Source organism: Charadrius vociferus, unplaced genomic scaffold (genome assembly GCF_000708025.1).
Source record: "Charadrius vociferus isolate BGI_N301 unplaced genomic scaffold, ASM70802v2 scaffold90, whole genome shotgun sequence".
In the NCBI taxonomy this organism is placed as follows: domain Eukaryota; kingdom Metazoa; phylum Chordata; class Aves; order Charadriiformes; family Charadriidae; genus Charadrius; species Charadrius vociferus.
In genome coordinates, this window is record NW_009647222.1 from 5,043,059 (window position 1) to 5,064,165 (window position 21,107).

The following is a 21,107-nucleotide window of genomic DNA, read 5'->3' on the forward strand; positions in this document are numbered from 1 at the left end:
GCAGCTTTTGGGCTCTGTGTCCGAAACTTCTCCCTTTGACTGGACTGTTACTAAAGTTTAAGGACTTGGTACGGGGTTACTGATTCTCTTCTCGGTTTTCCCTCAGCCTTAGGGTGGAGGATGGTGGACATCACAAGTGGATGCAGTCTAATGCAAGTACATCAAGAAAGCTTGCGATAACTGGGGGTTTCACAACCTAACAGGTGCATTCTCCAATAATCACAACTGCTGCAATACGTAGCATCTGATCTTAAAACAAATGCAGCTGTTTCTTAAGAGGGAAATGAAAATGTGGTGCTACTGTAGTTTAGAAGCTGTAAAGTTTATAAAATTTCTTTACTGTCTGCTTGCAATTTGCTTATAGTAATATAGCATCATTATACAGTGTTTTACAGAAAACGGAATGGATTCTGTCTTAAATATTGTTTGAGGTGTTAGGAAACTTGTCTGTGCTTTCCATCTGAAGGGTTACACTTCCATTTATTCAAAGTGAGTGAAATCTTGTGCACTGAAGCAATTGGGAAAGCCAGCTTCACTAACTTATCATAGAGATAGACCTTAGACCTGACTGAAATCGAGTTTTAAATGCGTGAATCGTACCTGGAAATCATTTGTTTTAGCAAAGCTGATTATTAAAGGATTGATGGCAAGCATGCCAAACAACATCATGATGCAAAACCAATCAAAAATAACTGTACTAAATAGAGCCTGCCACGCCAATGAAATTCAGTAGCTCACTATACTCTGATTTTTTTGAAAGCAGCTATATCAGCTGATGAAGTGAAAGTAGCAAGAAGCTCTGTAATATGTCATTTAAAATTCCTTGTACAGTATAGCTCTCATGTAGTGTAGATGTGGTTTTATTATCCAAAAACTTTTGATCATCTGAATCGTACTTTTTACTGTTGGCATTAAATATGTTTTGTACCAAATAACTTCACTGTTACATTGGTAAATTTGGACTTATCGGGGCCCAAAGGACATCTTTAGGTATGGATCAAAGGTAATCTCCACTTTGGGGGGGCGAAAGGGCTCTGAGTAGACCCCATCTATCCATAGACTCTGTATTATTCTATTTATTTTAACTATTAGGAACAGTTATTCTACAGCTTGTAGAAGACAGCTGTGTGTGAACTGTGCAGGATTAAAGAAGCAAAAATATTTCGTTGTATATGAATAACAAAAGCAAAGAGTTTTCCATAGGTGCCTTTGGAACTGTTTAGGCCCCTGTGCTCAGATAAGCTCATGTATTATTCAAAAAAAAAATACCCACACTATGTCTGTGCCTGTTGGGTCACTTTTCCAATAACAAGAATCTTGCAAAGCAGGTAATAGTATACAAGATATTCCAAAAGCAGTTCTTTGGAATAAAAGTTGTACTTTATAATTTTTACCCCAAACAATGGCAGTTACTCATTGTCCCACTGGGCTTTAAAAGATTGATCTGGTATGACCCAGGGAAAAGCAATATAAATCTTAGCATGCTGAAGGGTGGGGTTTTGTTGTTGGGGTTTGTTGTTGTTGGGTTTTTTCTTTTTTCTTTTTTTTTTTTTTAAAGAAACATATGGTAAACATAGATGACACCAGCTGCCATAAGTAACAATGAAGTTTGTTATTTTTTTAAAAGGTACCAAATCTCGACCAAAACAGTTATGAGTGTGTAATATTAACTGCTGTTTGATATACAGGGTAATTAGTGCAAGACTCGTTCCTTTTTTCTTCCATGTATTTGCTGCTTTCATATGTTGGGAAATAAGTTTTCTCGGTAACAATTTATAGACTGTAAGCTAGAGGAGACAAGTAATATGGTCGATGAGATTCTCTTCCTGCACACAGAATATCACTTAACAATTCGTTTAGTGAAACTGAACATGTAACACTTGCCTGCAGTTAATCAATCTCTTTCTTTCCTACTTTTTGAGGCAAGATAGTGAACTCTGTTTCACTATGGCAGAAATGAGGCAGAGCTTTCTCCACAGAAAAGGTTGTTAAGCATTGGAACAGGCTGCCCAGGGAAGTGGTAGACTCTCCACCTGTGGAGGTATTTAAAAGACAGGTATATGTGGTGCTGAGGGGCATGGTTTAGAGGTGGTTTTGGCAGCTTTAGCCTGATGGTTGGACTTGATGATCTTAAAGGTCCTTTCCAACCTAGACAATTCTATCATTCCATGATTCTATAAATTCTCTTGCATTACTTTGATTTTACAGAAACCAGATTCAACACCAGTTACATTGCCGAGAAGTTATTCTACCAAAGGATACAACTCATGCTGAGTAAAACGTGCATCCTCACAGCACCGTGCAAGTGTTAACACATACTTATCCTGAGTCAGATTGTAGTAGAGTGTGGTAATCTTCATGAAACTTGGACAGACTGTTCACCTGCCATTTCTGTGGTTTGATCCTGATTCTTCCGTGTTATTGTCCCTACAGCACTCTTGTGTGCTTCTCCTGTAGACTTTTCAATTTTACTTCTTTATCATCCAAAATAATCATGGTTGGATGTATTACTTTTAACCAAATACTTTTAATCAAGGTCTAGTCTAATGTAGACAATTCTGTTATTCTATAGATTGCCTGAAGTCACAATGAAAAAGGTTCTCATAACAAAAGTTGACCTTTCATATATTTGGAGGCTGCAGTTCATCTCAAATGTCTCTTAGATTTAAGTGCTTTGGTCACTCAACCTTTCCTCGGGGGCCATGCCCTCATCTGTTCTCATGGTGGCAACGAGAGCCTCTTTCACTATTATTTCTCAGTGCTTGGATGTGCTACTAGCTCACAGGTACATAAAAACACTGCCAGGAAAGATTCAAGGCTGAATGTATGTGACGTGCTGACGTGCATAACCCAGGAAGCAAAACAACCTTATACCTTGGAGAAAACAGAGCACGTCTATAAAATCTGTGTGAGTAGAATCAGTTGTTTTTCAGTGCTGCATAATCCTTCCTCAAATACAGTAACCCCCCAGCGGACCCACACAACTTGCTCAGCCTCTACCTAGCCAGACATGTTTAGACTTGACTCTTTTCTCAGGTAAACAGATGAAAGAAGTGTGCTCAAAGCACATCTTATTTCCTTGCCGGAAACCCTGTTGGATGGGTTTCCTTGCACTCTTTTAAGGCAGTGACAGGCTTATTCTCTCTGGCATGAGACAAATGAGCGCACAGTTCTATTGCTGCCTTCTTCAGGACGTTCTCTAGTGTCTTCATGTCCATCCTGATCTTGTGTGACTGATAACCTGTGATCACCTTGCACAAGGCAGCTAGCTTAGCCCTTGAAAACAAAAGCTGTGCAGGAAGGATTTTCCAGACCACCTAGCTCTTGAAAGCTACCTTTGATTTTCCCCTTGGAGCGCACAGTTTCATATTCACATTAAACCTGCATCCCTGGGGCCTATCAATAAAAGGGATGGGTTTCCCCCACATCCCTAGCCACAGATCCTCCTTTGTGTTGACTATATCATCTGTATGGTGAACAAGATCATTGGACTGATCCAGCTGAAAATGAATTCAGCAACAAAACTAACAATTCATTTTCTGCACAAGATCTTCTCTGTTTTGCCATGGGATGGCACAAGCACTATTGGAGGAATAAGGAATAAATTCGGGCTGGCATGGGGCCAAGGCAGGGCAGCAGGCCGGACTTAAGTTCACTGAGGTCGCCATACCTCACCAGTCTTGGAGGAATCTGATCGTTATTCATCTCAGCCAGATCATTAAATCTCATCCTTACCCCCTCAGTAGAGTGCTGCGGCGCATTAGGCTTCCTCTTTCACCACGCCTCTGTGTGACTGGTCTTCTCAATGCCATTCCCACGTGCTGTTGTACTATTAGGCAAGGCGTCACCCTCTTCTGCCTGTCCCAGCACACCTGCATTGCTGGGAGCATTGTTTTAAATGTGTTTCTCCCCACTGTTTCGTATCCTTAAAACATGCTGCTTTTATGGGTTCATTTCTTTCTAGCTTGTCAATGTCTTTGGAGCTCATGGCTGAGACAGGTCTTTAATGTGAAGTTAGGTAAGCTCAGGAAAAATAAAAGCAGCAGCTTGAGAGAAGGGGACACATGCGCATCTTTACCTTTTTGTATTGTAAATTTCTGTATGCCAAAGCAGTTCTGCTGAACTGCTTCTGAAGTACCATGTTTTGGCACAAGCGCAAGAGACGCTGCATCCCTATACCAACTTGGGTGTCTTGCACATTGCTTGAACTTTAGGCATCAGACATTCATGCTTTGTTGAATTTGGGTTCAGCTGACATACCCTTCATATGAGACGTGACCAAAAAAGTAGCTGAGGCGTCATTTTGATTTGCAGCGTAGCACCCTAGTCACAAGACGTTGGTTCCTTTTGGCATCTTTTTTATTATGCAGCATTGTGTTCTGGATCCTGTTGGGACTATCTTCAGAGCCAGGTAATTCAGTTAATGTTCATGTGCTCCCCATCTAACACAAAGTATTGTATAATAACAAATGATATTTTTCATCCTAGCTTTCCAAATCATTATATTTCAAGAATCATCTTCTACTCACACTGGTAACAAAACAAAACCATACTCAAGTCTGCCACTGCATCATTTTTCTTATCAAAGTCCTTTTCCCATAAAAATCTTATGTTGAAATACTCAACGACCTTAGGAAACCATGTGACTTCTTTCTCCCCCCCCCCCCCCCCAATTACTACTTACCAGAAGTTGGTTCCTCTACTAAAAATGAGACCTTTAGACCATTTGGGGTTTATCTTGCTCACAATAAACCAACAGATGAGGTTCCTCGTTGACCCTGCAACTGATCGTGAAACTGTCAGGAGAGAGTTATGCACTTCAAGAAGGCATAAATCACGTAGTTAATCATAATTAAACCTGCAGAAGTTAGACAGGAATCAGTTAAAGATGCAAAACCAATCTAGCAGCCATTGCAGCTGCCCTGTTTGCAAATCCATCATTTGGAAAAAGATAAGCATCCAAAGAAAAACAAATGCCTCTTGCTTGAACACACACAATTTCCAATACAGAGATGGTTGCCTTGAAATCCCAGCTCTAAATAATTTAATTTGCTTTATTCAAAACATGAATTAGAAATGAGGATGGGATAGGGATTTTTGTTTTGGGTTTTGTGCTTTTTTTTTTTGTTGGACTTTGTTTGTTTGTTTTAATCAAACTTGCAAAAAAAAAAGCTGAACCCAACAGAGATTATTGGAAGAGGTTTTCCAGAATTCTAAAATCAATTAAATATAGGATTGACTGAGCACAGACCTGGGCTCAGAGGGAATGTGCAAAATTCAAGCCTGAGTTTTCAGTTTGCAGTTGAAACTATAAGTGTAAGTAAAACTTTCTGCACTTGCAGTTTTTTGAGTCCCGTATTAGAATTTCTGTCAAAAGTTTTTCCTCTGGTTGTTACTTAGGAACTTGGAGCAAGCGGAGCAAGTGCAGTATTGCTCCAGCCAAACAAAACTACAGAAAACAGGGCTTGGCACAAAAACAATTTACTGCTTGGTTGAAGTGGGGGAGGCAGGGGGGTGGAATCCAGTTCCATACTGGGATAAAACCAAGCCCATTACCTGTATGTATTTATTTTATGTTAGCTTTTGGTTTTTAATTTAAAAAAAAAAAAAAAAAGTGTGGAGGGGGAGAAAAGGAGGGGGAAGGAAGAACAAGAGATCAAGAATAAAAAGACTTGTCCAGAGTGTGCCAAGATGAACTATACTACTGGCTTCTCTGGCATATTTTTTAAAAAATCTTTTTTAAATAGTTCAGTTTTATATAAAGAAATATACATTGAAGAAGGGGGTTTATTCCTCATTGGACCCAACACCCAAGGTAAATGAGTATCCTGTGGCAACTGGAGTGTCGGAGCATTTCACACTGAGGCCCAGTGGGCGTTAGCTGTTTACCTAGAATAAAGGATCTGCAGAAGGAGAAGCAAAGAGCGGCCCACCAGTAAGCCTGCTAGTAAGCTCAGCCACCTGGGACACTGGCCTTAAAGTGACTTCTGTGGGTACATTCACTTTTGACCGGGAAAAGGGGAACCTGGAACTTGCTTATGTTATGAAAGTGCCTAAGCACTGGACTTTTCTGCGGCTATTTTTCTTCTCTGTGCCTCTCATCCTGTCTCAGTGTTTTTTTTTTGTTTTGGTTTTTGGTTGTTTTTTTTTTTTTTTAACTGGAAATTCCACCTTTCTTCATGGAACTTGATTAGTACTGTTCCATGAAAAATTTTGTTCTTCGTATGTCAACAGCTTCTGACAAAAAAAAAAAAAATCACTTCATTAGAAAACCCCTGATCAAGCTGTCATTGGCATGCTGCATCTCAGAATGCTTATGTACAAAAAGAGGGAATGCATATTGCTACGCTCTACTCCTTATGATCCTCAGCTCTAATTAAAGATGCCTTGCCATCTGTGAAACAGTTACAGCAAGAAATGTGAAGGCAACTCCTGTTACGGTATAATCAGTTCTGGCCTAAATGTTCTTTTAATGCTTGCTCTTTTGTCTCCAGGTAAATTGAGAACAAAATCCTTGGTGCAAACACTTTCTGGGCCTGGCCATTTCTTAAATTTCTGGATTACTTTTCTATGTTATTCAGGAAGTCTAGATTACATGATCACAGTGCTGCCTTCTGCTCATAGGCCCTAATTAACATTTACCCTTTCCCTTACCCTTTTTCCTTTACCCCTTTCAAAGTGTTAAATGCAGGCTTGATGCTGTGCAAGAGCTCTGTGCAGAGCATCTCTTTGTCATCCCCCCCTTTTTTTTGGTATGTGTTTTTAGCTACCGCTTCCTAGAAACTCTCTGGAATGACATGTGTAGTGGAGATCTACTGTCCCAGGAGAGTATGCTCAGCTACAACAGGTCTGAATTCACAGTGTACTCAGCTCTTTTTGGAGAAAAGACCTATAGAACTGATAGGAATTATAAAGGAAGTTGGTTAGATATTGCTAAGGTGCTACAGGTGGGTTGCTGGTGTTTGGTTTGTTTTTTTTTTTTTTTCAAACCCAAACAAACAAAACCCACAAATAACCCCAAACCAAAACCAAACAAAACCAAAACAAACAAAAAGAAACCCCCAACCAACCAAAACAAACCCAGACAAACCAAGATTTAATAAGGACTCTACCTTCAGAGAGAGATTTGTTAGAGGAAAAACATCCTCTTCCATTTCAGAGAATGGTTTAAAAACCTGCAGAAAAGCAAAGCTTTTCTGTGATGGTCTCTAGCACCTGTTGGTGTCCAGCAGATGGTGCTGAGGAAAGCAGATGTTTCTTATTTATAAAAACAATAGTGGATGTTATTACTTCTCCCCATTGTCGAATGCAATCTTCATTGTACCTGCTGCATACGTGCCAAGTGGCATGAAGGAACCTTCCTCAACCATCAGCCACTGGAGATGGAAAAATAATAGCTCTGTTCCCCAAACAGGTATGTAGCCTTCCCTGGGGAATGTTATGCTCTGCATTTTTCGTACAGTCATAGATCTTCATCTATTGTAAAACTGCAAAGCCAGCTTATAGGTATTTTGCAAAATGCATCCTATAGCATGACTATATCCTAAAAGCCATGATTTTGCCTTGCACAGATTTACCAGAAAGTTTTCTACCTTTGGCTTGCACGGGCAATGACCTCATTAGCTGACTGTACAATACATCACAGGCAGAGCTGAACAAGTGGATTAAAAAATCTGAAAGCACTTGTGACATCAAGGGATAGATGAAATCACCAAAATAATTGAATCATATTTGCAGCAGAAGATAATGATGTAAAATGATTAAATCCATAGGCCATTTTGGCTGCCTTGTTTATGTCCTGTGCTTTAAAATATTGAAGTCAAAAACACCAGAGGCCTCTGCTGCTCAAAATGTCACCTTGAACAGTTGTCCAGGGCTATCAAGTCCCCTCTGGAAGTAAATGGTATAAAGGCTTCAGTGTGAATAAAAGTTGAGACATGGAGTGTTTACAGACCTTGTTCCATAGAGGCTCATCCAAAGTACTTGGTGGAAAGAGGATGGGTGGTATCACCATGTTTGTTTATGAAGAACTGCTGTTATGTTTGTACCTCAGCCACCGTTAGTCCTAACGGTTAATCAACCCAACTGGGTGACCCAGATTTCTGGTCAGAGCAACCACATAAGTCCCATTTTACACCCTGAGAAAAAAGAATCCAATATACAGCAGAATTGGAGCTACAGAGGAAAGGCCAGAGGCTGCATGAAACAAAGTTCAGCAACATGTACTATGGGAATCATGGGAACAGCAGTGAGCATGAAGCCAATCGGGTCTGTAGCTTTGGGGAGTAAGATGCTGTCATGGAGAACCCCAAGGAGACAGTGGAGAAGGCATCAGGAGGTGGCCACTGCAGATAGTGCAGGTGCTTGTTTGTGAAAGATCAACCCCTTGGGAGACCTTTCAGCAGGGCTTACATGAGTGCTCTTTGCTTGGATGGGAAACCTAATGGGTGGTGTCCTGGGGTCACAACTAAGGCTGTCATGTTGATTTGGGTTAGGACTTGGAAACCTGTGTTCGGTTCCCTGTTTCGTGCAAATTCTTTCTGTGACAACAAGCGAACCACCTAACCTATTTCTAACTTCCCTATCTATAGTACACAGATAGTGTACTATAGCCTCTGTATTATCTCAGCATTGACTTATATTAAAGAGCGGCAGGATCTGTTCCAGCAGTAGTAGGGGATAGAAGAAAATATACCGGACCTAATGGAGAATGGACGTTCCCAGACAAGGAGAAAAAGATTGTCTTTTAGAAAGTAAACGCAATTAGAAAAGTCTGCAAAGGAAATTATCTGATGTTTAAAGACAAAAAGATTTTTTTTTTCCCCCTCTTTGATTCCTCTTTATTCTCTGGAAATTGTTTCTTTCCAATTCAGCTGTTTACTTGCTTGGTATTAATGTCTTACTGTAGGCTTACCAGCCTTTATTTGTTATTTGCTTTGATATGGCTCTAAGTGATAACATCACATCCCGTGTTAATTTGACTTGGAAAGAAAAACATTGGATGGTTCCATTCTGTAATTTGCAGAATGAAAGTAAGTACCCATATCCTCACTGGATAATCAGAATGTTCAGCGCCTTAATGCTGGGCTGAGCAAACTGAAATATCAACACAGACGATGCAACAAAGTTCAGTGAGGAGATTCCAGAACTAGTACTGTCTACGTTGTGCTGTACTGCACAGGAAAACTGGCTGGAGTCCTACGGATGCAGACATCTGCATTAGTAAGTTCAGCCTTGCAGGTACTGCTGTGCCTGCGTGTTTGATCTATTTCGGGTAACACCGGTGACTTTCTGTAGGAATAAATGTATGCACACATTTATTCCTACAGAATACAACATCATAAAGGGTGACTAAGGCTGGGATCTGATGTGCTACAGACCTGGAGGTAGGGGATGCAGCGGAACTGCACCCCAGATGTGGTGTGTGCTGGGTGGGAACTGTGCGCTGCCATCAGTACTGCAATGCCTATGAGCCCTGCCTTGCCCGGAGAGCTGTAATAGGCGCTTCTTCTAGAATGCAGAATTATTATTTTACCTGGCCAGAATCCATGGCTTAAGCCTAATGCTCTTGTCTCCACCTTTATGGTCAGACCTGGTGTTTGAATGCTCTGCTTCCATTTGGTTAAAAGGCTGATGACACACACATGGAATATTTTCTTATCCATTAAGGTGCCTTTTCTAAAAGCACTGCACATTCAGTGGTGTTTAATGAACCAATGTCCAATGAAAAATGAGTTTTGTATTTTGATAAATGACAGAAGAGCCATCTATATATTTCAAACCAAAATGACAGAATAACTTGGCATATTTTCCTAGCATGGTCACGTGGTATTAAAAATGTTTTGTGGAGGAATTATTTTAAGCTATAAAATATTCTGTTTGTTTTTTCTGTCTACTGAGATAACAGTAGAATGTTTTGTCTACACATATCCAGTCTTCATTAGCTGCTGGAAGATGTAAAACTGATTCAAACTTCTTGGAACTTCAGCTCAAAACAGACGTAATTTATAATGCTTTGGATGGAAAGTTTCTGAGAAAGGAACTTACTTTAATAGTAGGGAGTTTTGTTGGTTTTCTTCTTTTTCCTTTTTTTTCTTTCTTAGGGTTGTCGGTGTTTAGAATATATTTTGCATTAATTGCTGTTGGCAATTGAGTTACTTCTCTTTGGTTTTGTTTCCATCAGTAAGCCTAGACCTCTTGCTCATAGTTGAACTGTTGGTGCTATTAATCAATCTTGTTGCTGGTGGTTGTCTTCACTACGGGTAAGACCTTGATGGCATTTAGGAACATGATTTTGTTTCACTAGATGCTGTATAAACAGAGTAAGACAGTCAATGGCTGAAGACTTCACAGTTTAAGTATGCCAGAGAGCAGAGCAATGGGTTATAATAAACAAGTAGAATAAACACTACATAGGGACAGCAGGTTTTTTGATTTAGTTTATTTAATTTGGTTTATTTCATTTGTTTAAATTTTATGTAGGTGGTGCTCAGTAAAAATGGAAGGAGATCATTTGATTAGGAAAACAAACACTAGAAAAGACATGGGAAGGGAAGCACTGAAGTGAACCTAGCAGGGAATAGGAGAAAGGGAAATAACGCAAGCAGATACACCAAAGGCTAAAGTGAAGCATCAAAGAGAAGTTGGAAAAAAATATATGGATTGAAAACCATAGTAAAATTCCCAAAGACATCACGAACTTACAGTATTATCAGTTGGTATTGTACTGCTCAGTCTTCAGTTTAGACATTCATTTTGCTTAGAAAGGCCTGTTGATGGTTCTAACACCAACTTTCTTCACAGTGCCCATGCAAATGCAGGTACAGGGCTGGAGCCATTCTTGTACTGCTCGAGTAGTCCTCCTCTGCTGGACCAGTGGTTCTAGGCTCTTGGCAGTCTGCACACATTTAAGGACAGCTGTGGAGTTTTTTTTCTATTAAATACGAGGGACCAGACCAGCATAAACTGATCTTAACATCAGGAACACAAAAGGCTTAAATTCACTTCTGTAATCCTCATTGCAGCTGAGGTCTATCTTCCAGGTCCTTTCCAACCTAAACCATTCTATGATTCTGTGATCTTGATATCTGCACTTTGCTGTGGTAAAGGAAAGCAAAGGAAGCTGTGCTCATCTGCCTATTAGAGAATACTGTCTTTTGTCATGTCTCGTACTTCAGTGGTTGCTTTCCATGCCTCTTTTACTAAAACTCTGGCCATGACAACATGAAAACTAGATGTGTCTTTGGCATTGATAATGGCTCGATTAGTACGTAGTTGGTGCCTATATTAATATGTATATGAGTATTTGGAGAAGTTAGTTGTTTCCATATACTGTTTTTAGAGAGGAAATCTTAATCTGGAGTTGGGTCTTTCACATTGATGCTTTTAATGAAGCTGAGCCTGTGCCATCTGCTAGCCATACTGATTACTTGCAGAACTTTCATGTTGCTATTCACATAACAGTTGATACATAATTTACGTTTTATGCTAGATAATCACCTTGAGGCATTTCTTCACTGATTCCAATGAAGACATTATCTTTTGCTGCATCATCGTTATTGCTTTTTTTTTTTAATGCAAATACCTAACGAAAAAAGTTAAATGCATTTCCTGTCATAAACCTGATATCTTGAGTCAGTACCTTAAAATACAAGAACACCATTAAAAACTGCCCACAAACATGAAACAACTGTTTTAATTTGTTGCCAAAACCAGTTTATCAGATTAAGATAGCTGACTGGCCTTCCTAATTGTTTGTTCTTCATACTTTTCCTCGTCTGTGGTTTGCTGTGTGGGATGCTTTTATGTCACTGGTTTAAGAATCTGACCTTTGGTTATGAGAAATAATTCTTTTTTTTTAAATGAATAGAACACAAGGCAAGTATATCTTCATTTAACTATGCTACCTTTAACATAAAAATGCCAGTACAGCTGAAACTACCAGATTCCTACAGTCTTCAGCAGGGTTATTGAATCCTCCCTTTACCTCTAGAAAGATGTCGAGTATTGGCCCACTATGCAGGCAGAGGGTCCATTTCTACTCCAGAGATCCGGTATCTTTTTTGGTAATTGTTTAGCTACTCCTACAATGTTGTGAAAATGAATTTGTGTTTGCAGAGGGCTCTGAGATGATCAGATGAAAGGCTCAGAATAAGTACAAAGTATAATTATTAGCCAATGTTTAACAAGGATTTATGATTAGCATACTGCCTGTGTAAACAGTCTTTAACCTAGAGTTAACATAGAGCGAGGGCCAGGCACCCCACTTCACTACATGCTACTTTTTTACTCGGACTGAAACCCGTCTTAAAACATTTGAGATCTTTGTCTTCAGTTTGTTGCAGCTCAGTCTAGAACTCTCACATGAGGCTACTTTGTTGATAAAACATTGTTTACTTAAATCTTAAAAATAGGCAGGAAAGAACCACTTGATTTCAACAGCTGCTTTTACAAGGGTGTTTTGGCAAGTAGTCATCATTTATTCGACCATCAACAGAGAATTAACATGTTAGGGTAAAATTCAAAAGTTTCTTTATGTTCTAAAAAAAAAAAAAGCATATTTAAGAGCAAATCTCTAAGTTTTACATTCATATACACTCTAGTACACACAGGATGAATCTCTTTCTGGCTTAAACTAGCAGTTCTGTACTTTCTGAGGAGTTTTGCTCTTTTGCAGTAACTGAGTGTCGACTTCCTAATCGCTGTTAGTATTTGACCATCCCAGGAATGGGCTATATGGCATACATCACATGACAGTGGTCACATTAGAAATACTTTGGTTGAGGAGTTCTTATCCAAAGAACCATACCAAGATTTCTTGTGATTCTCAGTGCTCCAGGTACTGTTGTGGATGCAATTAATATACTTCATGCTTTAAAGGAGATATTTTAAGGTAATAAAATTCAGCAGGTAAGAGGTACACTTTCCAATGACATAGATGTCACAATCATGTATGCATTCATCTCTATTCCATCTCCCACTGTGAGTTGTTGCTCACTGTATTTATTCAAGGTCTGTGCAATAGTTTTGATGGGAATAAGAACTTGACATACCTTTCTGTTCCCTGTCAGAATGGACACCTGGAAACCTGCTTAAATGCCTGCAAGGTCATTAGAGCTTCTCTGTAAGCTACTTAAGCTGCTCTTTACCTCATTACTTGAGAAGAAAAACAAGTTCTCTTCTAATACAGCTGGACAGGGGTTAAAGAGAACAAAAAAGTTTTTTGTTTTGGTTTGTTGGTGTTTTTCTTTTTAAAAAAGGGGTATTTTAAAGGCTTATAGTTTCCAAGAGAACTTGCTAGGTTTCAGCATTTCACAATGCATACCAACTTCAGCATGTGTCTTCCTCTATGCTTGAAACCTGTCCAATTTCAAAAGATGCAGCTGCTTCTAAAGCCTTTTGTTTGTTTATGTCTTCAAGCAATTCCAATATACTGTAGAGGAGAATGGAGGGGATGAGAGGAACATCCTGACAAACCTTAAGGCCTTGTCATAGCTTATCACAAAGTAAAAGGTGTATTTCTGTGAAGGTCATCCCGAAGATGGGCAAAGCAGCAGCATGTCCACTGGCTAATGCTGCCCTGAAGAACTATCAGTAGTGCCTCTCCTCTCCCTAGTGCCAGCGAGATGCTAGATTTGTGATCAGGGTGTTTACAGTCCAGCTCTATTCAATCAGATTCTGCACCAAACAGTAGGCAAAAAAAACCAAACAAGTAAGCAAGCTTCTTCGGATCTCAGCACAGGGGATGTAGAAAATTAGATGATGAATTCAGTGTAAGCACAGAGTCTCCCAGGCTGAAGTAAATATTACTCCTGGGTCAGATCCTTTTCTGTCTTCCCTGATAAATGAACTGGCATCAATGGGCATATTACAAAGGCTTTATGTTTTGGCTTCCGTTTATTCAGGCATCGACAGAGGAAAAGCATGCGTTTTTCACTCAGCTAAAGACCTATTAATCACAACTTTGTCTACATAAGCTCTGAGGAGCCAGGTCTAATACACTAATAATTAAAAACAAATAAATATAATATTCATTGTTCTCCCTTTTTCCAGTTTGCCTTACAATGTACAACTCAGTTCTCTGTCATTCTCCAAGAGAGAAGCAAACATTAGCAGATAACACTCAGAGCAAAGAATCTGTAGCACTGGGCATAGGCTGCTGATTTCCCAGGCACATTTGTATTTTCTTTGCTGAACTGGAGGCTCTAAAACTTTGCAAATCAATAGTTTATTAGGGTGGAGAGGAGGGTGGTGGTGTTGGTGTTGGTATTTGGGTTGTTTATATCAACTCAGAAGATTTCTGGCTTTGTGTGCTGGAAAAAAAACCCCAATGTTCTTTCGTGCAGGCATGTGTCAATGTATACGACTAATTTTTAGTTGCCACTGGGAGTGTTGGGTGTGAGACGATGGTCCTTACTCTGTCAAGCTTACAGCCCAAAGGAGAGAGAAGGAGCAGCAGGAAACACAGCAAATGCAAGGGAAGCTCAAAATAAGAGCAGACTGAAAGATTCAATAAACAGCACTTCCAGAACAGCGAACATCTGTCTGTTACCCAATCTCTGTTGCAATAGCATCTTCAGAGGACAAAGCTAGAAGGCAATCCAGAGATCTATTAGTTGTGTTTAAACGGCTATTAAAGCTTTAAACCCATTCAATTTACAAGCTTTAAAACAAGACAACCTTCTTGCCAGGCCTGCATATTTAGCTAGTATTCTTGAGTAGTGCGCTCTCGTGTGTTTATCAGTTATGGTGCCTAGCCCTTGCTATCAGATTTGCTCTTGGTTACAACTCTGCTACTTTATGGTTTTTAAGTAGGCATCAAGTGATTGCACCTATTTTATTTTTTTTTTTTAAGTATCAACAGACAAAAAGAAGAAAAGCTTTTCTTATTTTCACTAAGATTTGATGCTGTAGGACCGGCAAAAGAAAATATAATATATTCAAACCCATCCACGGATGATTCAGAGCATACAAGACAGATGTGCTAAATATATTGATGTTGTCTGGTACAAAGCTGAGGTTAGCTTCTGCACTAGATGTAAGTACTATCAGTAGAGGCTTTTTAACACCTCAAAGAGAGAAATTGCCTGCCTGCCCTGGAAGGAGGCGAGTTGCAACTGTGAATGTGCTGTTTTGCCTTTCGGGGTGGAGGGTAGGGGAAGGAGCTAGGGACAGTTATAATTTTGCTAAGGCTTTATCACACATCAAAAACTAATCTGAATTCTTTGAGGGCACTAAGTTAGGACTTTGAGGCAAATTTTCCCACCTATGTAGACACTGATTTGATATCGTAAATGATAAAGTTGCAATCTTTTCTTGCTTCTGAAGTAATTTCCAAACCTTTTTGACTCTGTAAACATTTCTGACTTCTCCCTCTTGGCATGGCTGTACCAGTTTCTCTTAGTTATTGCCATTCGGGGGGACTGCTATTATATCCTAAAATATTTTTTGGGTTTTTTTTTCGGGGGTGAGGGGGGTGTAACTATTTTAGTTTCCTTCTGTGCAGTAAAACAGCCTTATTTCCCATGGGTTAGAGAACTGTGTCTGTTACAGGGTTGGGAGCATCTGATTTCACTGTAATGAAGTTGCACCGAGAACCATAGTGGTTTAATGAAAGACAGGAGGTGATAATAGAGTAAGTTACCCAGCCCTCAGTATGTGGAGTCTGGGTACAGCATGTTCTTGTCGTCTCCAGTAAACGCTACTAATTCCTACCCCCAGGGACATATGACATACTGTGGTGGATTAGACTGTTCTTAGCACCTTCTTAGTTTTTTCTTACTGTACCAGAGTTTTAGTTCTAAGCCTTATCTTTTCTTGGTTAGAAACTAGAACTAATTAAACTAACTAGGTCTTACAATCCTTTTTTTTTTTTTTTTTGGTAAATTTCTCTGCACCTCTGGTGATTTTTAGAGTAGCTGGTTATGCTTCTCTTCAGGAGGAGCAGGATACTGGCGAGTAGTCTGTGTTTAAAACTCTATGGAGTGTTTAAAGAGCTTTACAGTAAAAGATGGTATTGATAAAGATCTTTGAATGAAACTTTAATAATAGAAATTTAGACAGTTCCTGGCAAATTGAATGCTATTGCAGTGTGCCTCTAAGCTGTTAGGAGGTTTTGTTTAAGTGGGTGATTATTTGGTTTTGATTTTTTTTTTTTTTTTTTTTTGATGAGGGGTGGTGGGGTGGTTTTTTTTGTGTTTTGGGGTTTTTTCTTGTGTGTCTGTTGTGTTTTTTGGTTTGTGTGGTGCAGGATTTTTTGTTGGGTTTTGTTTCATTTTGCTGGGGTTTTTTTGGTGGTTTGTTTGGGTTTTTTTTTTTTTTTGGCTAGAGGAATAGAAATAAAAGCAAGCCAGTAGATAAAGAGATGTGCTAGTGTGTTTCCTTGACTTCCACTCTCCAACTCCTCTCCAGTTAAGCAACCTTCTGTTCTCTATTTCAGGTTGCTTCTTGAGTTTAGGAGTGGGCTCCGGGATAAAAAAAATAGGCCACTAACCCATTGATAAAAAGGCTTCTTAGAGAGTCATGCTAAGAAAGTTTATGAGCAACTTCTGGCTGGCTCATTGACAGAAGTTACTCATCCTGAGAGACAGTAAAGGGGGCAATTGATCAACATTTGTGTCCATTTTTCTAAAAAGTCATTTGTTAGGTGACAGAGATTGGTAGGGTTGGCTGAAGAAAAATTCCTGTGCAATTAACTACAGGCCAGGTTCTTTAATAAGATGTGGTGATATAAATCTTAAGAAAGCCGTCTGGCATCCAACAGTGACAATACAGTACACTGCATACGGTCTTACACACAGTTTACAATAGCAGACGCCTTTGGGCAAACAATCTATGCTTCAAGCTTTACACTTGTGTATCTCTCTTCTAAATTGTTTGTCTAATAAAAGACGCTGGATTAACTAAGCTACTCTTTGTTAATGAAGCAAAAACTTGCTCTGCAGTCATGTAGCCTTAATTGGTGCAAAAGCTAGTGAAAAAACAAACACAACTACTAAACTGTTGTCCAGATTATCAGAGCCTCCCCAAAAGAAAATTGTGCCAATAGTACTGTCCTCAGTTTTGTTAATGGCTTTTATAATGTTTACAGTGAGGGCAAAGTTCTTTAAGCATGCTGAAGAAGTGGCTTATCAAGATAATCATTGTTCACATACTTATCTGAAAGATATAATATAATTTGCCTAAATATGAGCATGTGACAAATAAAATAGGAACATCTATCATTTATGTGCAATGTGCCCAAACTAACTGTGTGAGTCATTGATTTCCACTGCTTGATCGCTCAGCCTTAATTTTCCGTCAGACGGATTTTCTGTGGTGTTTAAAGACGGGCTTACAGCCAGATGTGGGATACAGAGAGCCACAATTAGTTCTACTTCACAAATGGGCAGTTTCAAACATGATGTCTTCTATGGGCTTTAAAATATTTTATCTGCATTTTGAGCCTACCTCATTTCCCAAAGAAAATTTTGCATCGTGTGCGAACCAGTATAGCAGAGCCGTAAGCAGGAGTTTCGTCTTCCTATACTATGGTGCTAGTGGCTGCTCCCAGTCAGAGATGCCACAGTCCTTCTATCTAGTCTCTACACTTTAATTATGGCAATGGACACCAATCATTTTTATTCAGCACTTTCACATGGTTTTTAGGAATAGGTAGATGTCAAGTGGGGCAAAGGTAGCAGCAGCACTTGTTGGGGAAGATGATAGCAGATGATGGGGGCTGGAGAGGCAGAGGAACCTGGCCCATCCTCACCAGCACTGCATGATTAGGAATTTTAAAACAGATGTAAAACAAAGGTGCATGTATGAAGTCAATCCATCAGCAAAGCAAGTGGCAATGCAGCAGACATGGAGGTTCTAAGGCGTTCCATGTGACTTTCTGCCCGTAAAGGTGCTGCTCTCGCACAGTAGGTGGAAATAGGGGTTGGCTGTGGACAAGGACTGGTTTTGAAAGAGTGGGCTCTATATATCTTCCACCAATTTAATACTAAGATACCAAGGCCCAGCACAGTCCCCAACGCATCTGTGAGAAGAGGCAAATGCTGGGCTGTCTGAAACAATTTCTGTGCCTGTGTACTCAGCATTGTATATCCTAACTCTCCCAAATCTTCTTCCATTTTCTCTGGAGGAAATTGTCTGCTTTGTACCCTAAAGAGCCTCCCAGCATCTCAGTCCCCTTTATCCCACCTTCTTTTAAACTTCCGTCAGACACCTTCCCTAGGCTTCCATGTATTGATGCCACGTGCTTTCACCAGTGCCATAAATGGCCTCCCTGCCTATGGTCTTTCTGGTTTTTAGCTATGGACAGCCTTCGTACAACCACCAATGTGAGTGCACAGCCGCTAACTGGTGCATGGGATTTGAGAAGGGATCACAGGGACCAACTTTGCATTTTCTTAAAAAAAAATAAAATAAAAATCTCTTGTGGAAAGGTTGGCCTGCCAGGGCTTGGGATCTGCAGGGTGAGCTGCTCATGCTTGGCTCAGGGTAGACGTAATGGTCTGCCTGCAACCCTCGGAGTGGCCAAGGCCTAAATGCTTCTTTGTCAAGAGTATGTTTACTTTATACAAACTTAACACAAGACTTTTGAAAACTTAATTTTATTAAAAGTTAAAGGTTACCTAGACATTTAAAGGGGTACAAAGATAGTTTACTTTATCCTACCTTTAAATGTTAAGGTTAGTTGGTAGAGCAAAGACAGTGCAGAAATTGATGGAGTGTATACTTAAACCGGGAATGCTGTCAGAGCCAGTTTTCTCAAGCTTTGTGAACACTGCTGACGTAAAATGAAAGCATCTTTTTTTCATTGCTGTGGTCTTATGAGTGCCTGGGAACTTGTTGGAAAGTCAGAGATGAAGTTCTGGGTACTTTTTGGAGGACATGTACAAAGAATAGGTGCAGATTGTGCCATTTTCATGTTTATAAATCACTTCAATAGTCTTGACTCGAAGAAGTTTATTGAATCTACTGCTATCTTTCACATAAAATAGCGTGCCTGTAGTCTACAGCTTTTAAGGATCTATTTTTTTTTCCTCCACTGTATATTGTAGAATTGTATTCTTTCCTAATATGGTGTTTAAGAGTTGTTTTAAAAATAAATCATATTGACATTTGGATTTAATTATAAATTTCAAAGATAGGAACACATAGTTTATACAATATTTCAGCACAATGTTCATCTGAGTAGTACACAATGAAACCAAATTTTATTAAATTTATATTATTCAAGGAGCCTAAATCCAAATTCTCAAAAACTTATGTATATTGATACGGAGAGATGTCAAAATAGTGGTCTGTTGAAATCAACAGCAAACTCTTAGTCCTCTACAGAAATAAACCTGTGGGGTCTAAGCAAGTTACTTCAGCTGGAGAGCAAATGCAAATTAGTATTCCTTCACCATTTGTTAAAGGCTTTTGTGAGAGAAGGAGAACTAAAGAGAGTAGTTGTAACACTACTCAGTTTTAGGACAGTATTGGTATACTGCTCATCTCTGGCCAGCGGTATTTCAACAGGTCACTTTTGCTGCAAAAGCTCAGAAGGATTTCTGTCTAAGGGTCTTCGGAGCTGTATCACTGCAGGCTAACTGCAATACTTGACGTAGGATTTGTCTCATGACTTTTACTGTAGTTTGCTGAAGAGGTAACAGGAGCTTGTCCCGAGATCAGAGCTCTGCCATGGTTGATATTCCAAAAGTTTGCCTGGAGCAGCAAATGTAGTAGACCAAGTACTGCAAATAGGAGACAATGCAGGATAAAGCCATAGTAGTATCCTTATAGCCAAATTGGTAAGATATGGACTGTGTACGTGAATGACAAGCTGGGTGGAAAATTGGCTGGACTCTTGGGCTCAAAGGGTCATGACTGTTAGTGTTATAAAGGCCAGTGGACAGCCAGCCACCAGTAACATCACTCAGGATTGATATGGGCATCAAAATTTTATAAGGTCTTTATGAATGACTTGGATGATGGGACAGAGTGCACTCCCAGCAAATTTGCAAAGTGATACTGAATTATGGGGGCAACAATTGATACACTGGAGGATGGGGCTGCTATCCGCAGAGATCTAGGCTGGAGAAATGGGCTGATGCCGGCCACATGAAGACCAACAAAAGCAAGGGCAGAGTACTGCACCTGGGGTGGAATAATGGGCTGGGGGCCTGATAGGCTAGAAAACAACTTTGGAGAAAAAGGTCTGGGAGCCCTAATGGACAACAAGTTGAACATGAGTCAGCAGTGTGCCTTTGCAGCAAATGCAGCCAAAAGCATAGAGGGTTGTATTAGTAAGAGTGTTGCCAAGAGCAAATGCTTCCTTCCCTCTATCTGGGACTGTGAAACCATGCCTGGAGTGTCACGTTGAGTTTGGGGTTTCCCAGTACCAGACAGACATTGATGTACTGGAGTGAGTCTGGTGAATGGCCATCAAGATGGTTGGGGTCTGGAGGCATATAATGTACGATGAGCAGCTGCAAGCTGGATTTGTTCAGTCATAAGAAGAGTAAGCTAAAGGGAGACTTTTATCAGTGCCTACAGTCACCTAATGGGGTTATAAAGAGAAGAGGGAGTAAGGCTCTTTTCAGAGATGTGAGTGTTATTGGGCACAAAAAAGTGAGAACATTGGAAGCTCCAATTTGATATAAGAAAATAATTTCAACCATGGAGGTGGTTAGACGCTGCAACAGGGACCTGAAGAGGTTATGGACTCTCCATTCTTGGAGATATTAAAAACTTGACTGAACAAGGCCTGGACAAACCTGCTGCAGCTTTTAGCAGCAGGTTGGGTTAGCTGGCCTCCAGGCATCCCTTCCCATCTGTATGATTTTTGTGGTTCTCAGCAAGTGGGGAAAGAAAAACGAAAAGCAGGATTAACTCTAAGATAAAGACATTTATATAGACCAATGAGCACATGATATTCTAACACTTCTAACATACATCTGTTTTTTCACTGAGTAATATGTCTCCCAAAAACTGAGTCAGTGCTATGCTGAGCTAGCTCTTGTCTAGTATGTCTCTCACAACAACTATAAAATGAAGCACGTTCCTAACGCACAGAATTCTTAATTCATAAAATAGATTCTCCTCACAAGTCATCAGTTAAAATATTTTTGCCT